We start from the raw sequence: 3,690 nt of genomic DNA, 5'->3' as shown, positions 1-3,690 counted from the left end.
AAATTGCTAAAATAAAAAATGAGAGTATTACTATCAATTCTACAGAAATAAAAAGAACTTTCAAAAAGTACATGAGAGGCTGGATGCTGTGGCTCATGCCTGTAATCCTAGCACTCTGGGAGGCTGAGGCAGGAGGATCATTTGAGCTCAGGAGTTCAAGACCAGCCTGAGCAAAAATGAGACCCCATCTCTACTAAAAATAGAAAGAAATTAATTGGCCAACCAAAAATATATAGAAAACATTATCCAGGCATGGTGGCACATGCCTGTAGTCCCAGCTACTCAGGAGGCAGAGGTAGAAGGATCGCTTGAGCCCAGGAGTTTGAGGTTGCTGTGAGCCAGGCTGATGCCACGGCACTCTAGCCTGGGCAACAGAGTGAGACTGTGTCTCAAAAAAAAAAGTACATAAGAAATTTTACACCAAGAAATTGAATAATTTATATGAAATGGGCAAATTCCTAGATATGCAAAACCTATGAAGATAAGAAAAGGAAAATCTCAACAGACATATAACTAATAAATCTTGCAGGAAAGAAAATTCCAGGACTAGATGGCTTCATCAGGGAATTTTACAGCTCATTAAAGAATAACTAATACAAATGCCTCTCAAAGTTTTCCAAAAAATTAAAGGGGAAGAAACACTCCCTAATTCATTCTATGAGCTATGTAGCATGACTTTGATACCAAATCCAGACAAGAAAACTACATGCCAATATCCCTTGAGAACATTGATGCAAAAATCCTCAAGAAAATACTAGCAATCCAATTATGACAGCATATTAAAAGGATTATACAACACAACCAAGTATAATTTATTCCTTGAATGCAAAGATTCAACATACAAAAATTGTTCAATTAAACATATCACATTACAGAATAAAGAAAAAAACAACACATGATCATCTCAACTGATGCCCAAAAAGCATTTGACACCATTTTAATGTGATTTCATGACAAAAATAAAACACTAAGAAAGGTAGGAATAGAGGAAAACTACTTCAATACATAATAATAAAATCGTATATGAAGAACGTATAGCAAGCACCATACTTTTTTTTTATTTGAAAGCATTATGGGGCTACAAATGTTTTTGGTCACGTGGATGGTTTTTGGAATGCCCAAGTCAGGGTTAAAATTGTGCCTGTCACCCAGATACTGTTCTTTGTACCTGTTAGGTAGGTTTTCACCCATCCCCTCTTCCCCCTCCTCCCTGCTTGATTTAATTTGAGATTTACTTCCCTTCATGCATGTGTGCTCATCAGTTAGTTCCAATTTAATGGTGGATATGTGGTGTTTGTTTTTCCATTCTTTAGATGCTTCATCTAAGATTACGGTCTCCAGTTCCATCCAAATTGTTGCAAAAGGTGTTAAGTCATCCTTCCTCATGGCTAAGTAGTATCACATAGTATACATATACCACATTTTATTAATCCACTCATGAATTGATGAACACTTGGGTTGATTCCACATCTTTGCAATTGTGAATTGTACTGCAATATACATTTGAGTGCAGGTGTCTTTTTGATGAAAAGTCTTTTTTTCTCTTTGGGTAAATATCCAGTAGTGATATTGCTGGATCAAATGGTAGGTCAACTTTTAGTTCTTCAAGGAAGCTCCATACTGTTTGCCATAGAGGTTGTACTAATTTGCAGTCCCACTAACAGTGTTCCTTTTTCTCTGTATCCATACCAATATCTTTTTTTTTTTTTTTTGACTTTATGATAAAAGCCATTCTGACTGGGGCAATGTGATATCCCATTGTGGTTTGGATTTGCATTTCCCTGATGATTAGTGACATTGAGCATATTTTCATATGTTTATTGGCCATTTATCTATCTTCTGAGAAACTTCTGTTCATGTCTTTTACCTACATTGTAATGGGATTTTTAAATTTTTTTCTTGCTGATTTGCTTGAGTTCTTGGTAGATTATGGTTATTAGTCCTTTATTAGATATATAACTTGCAAATATTTTCTCCCATTCTGTAGGTTGTCCATCTGCTGTTTATTTCCTTGGCTTTGCAGAAGCTTTTTTTTGTTTGTTTAAAATATTTTATTGGAGTCTTTCAGATAAAACCAGATTGTTGCACAAGATAAAGCAAATGCAAGTGAAAGCTATTTACTTGACAAGTAAGTGCCCCGAAATTTCTAAGTAATGTTTCTCCAATAAGATTATAGCTGTTCACGCAGGTTAATACAGGAAAGAAGTTCCTAGGATCTGCTCAGCACCAACTAGAGGACATCTTTTGTATCAGCAAAATCCACAGCAAACAGGGGGAAAGGGCGTGGCTCTCCACTCAGCACAGCCTGCAGGTCAGGCATTAGGAACCATCATCTAGGCATCACTGCCTTCCCAAAAGCCAAGTCCCCAAAGCAGTAGGCTCCAAACGTTAGGTCTTTGGCCAACAGGTTAGTGTAGAATCTGTGAATGGGCAATGCCCCAGATGGGCTTCCAGACTCTCATTCTTTATTCAAGGACAACACACCGATGGAAGTCTTTTTTTTTTTTTTTTTTTTTTTCAACCTTGTTTGAAACTAGCTCACATGCTATGTAACAAACTACAACACTGCGTGGCCAGCTTCAGCATTACTTTTCCTCCTTTTACGACCACCGATGGAAGTCTTGAAACTCCATTATGGTGCTGTGAGGATGGGAAGCTTGGGAAGAAACCAATGAGTCAGCAGAGGTCGGAGCGACTCCAGCTGAGTTCCCCCGACCTGACCTAGGTCAGTTCTAAGCAGTGGCGTCAGGCAGACATCACGAACTACTGTGCAACGGTTGTTCATACAGATAAGCCCAGGCCTGCCGTCCCGTCCCCCAGCCGGGCTCGGAAGTGCCGGTGCACCGACTTCTGTGCAAAGGCGATGCGGGCCGCAGGCGCCTGCCGCTCCCCTTGGCTCAGCAGCAGGCTCCGCTGGCGGCGCCGGGAAGACACCCGCGACCGCACGCTGCCAGCGGCCAGCCAGCCCGGCGCGCGGAGAGGAGAGAGAGAGACAGAGAGGGCGGCGCGCGGAGAGGAGAGAGAGAGACAGAGAGGGCGGCGCGGGGAGAGGAGAGAGAAGACAGAGAGGGCGGCGCGCGGAGAGGAGAGAGAGAGACAGAGAGGGCGGCGCGCGGAGAGGAGAGAGAGAGACAGAGAGGGCGGCGCGCGGAGAGGAGAGAGAGAGAAGACAGAGAGGGCGGCGCGCGGAGAGGAGAGAGAGAGAAGACAGAGAGGGCGGCGCGCGGAGAGAGAGAGAGAGAGACAGAGAGGGCGGCGCGCGGAGAGAGAGAGAGAGAGAAGACAGAGAGGGCGGCGCGCGGGGAGAGAGAGAGAGACAGAAGACAGAGAGGGCGGCGCGCGGAGAGAGAGAGAGAGACAGAAGACAGAGAGGGCGGCGCGCGGAGAGAGAGAGAGAGACAGAAGACAGAGAGGGCGGCGCGCGGGGAGAGAGAGAGAGACAGAAGACAGAGAGGGCGGCGCGCGGAGAGAGAGAGAGAGACAGAAGACAGAGAGGGCGGCGCGCGGGGAGAGAGAGAGAGACAGAAGACAGAGAGGGCGGCGCGCGGAGAGGAGAGAGACAGAAGACAGAGAGGGCGGCGCGCGGGGAGAGAGAGAGAGACAGAAGACAGAGAGGGCGGCGCGCGGAGAGGAGAGAGACAGAAGACAGAGAGGGCGGCGCGCGGGGAGAGAGAGACAGAAGACAGAGAG

General features: G+C 45.2%; 1 pseudogene; it reads right to left on the bottom strand.

The window, feature by feature from the left end:
- Positions 1-2,521: 2,521 nt before the first annotated feature.
- LOC142869860 (uncharacterized) lies at positions 2,522-2,667 on the bottom strand (annotated as a pseudogene).
- Positions 2,668-3,690: the final 1,023 nt, after the last annotated feature.

Source organism: Microcebus murinus, chromosome 2 (genome assembly GCF_040939455.1).
Source record: "Microcebus murinus isolate Inina chromosome 2, M.murinus_Inina_mat1.0, whole genome shotgun sequence".
NCBI lineage: Eukaryota > Metazoa > Chordata > Mammalia > Primates > Cheirogaleidae > Microcebus > Microcebus murinus.
Note: the sequence above shows the minus strand (reverse complement) of the source record. Positions and strands in the feature narration are given on the sequence as shown.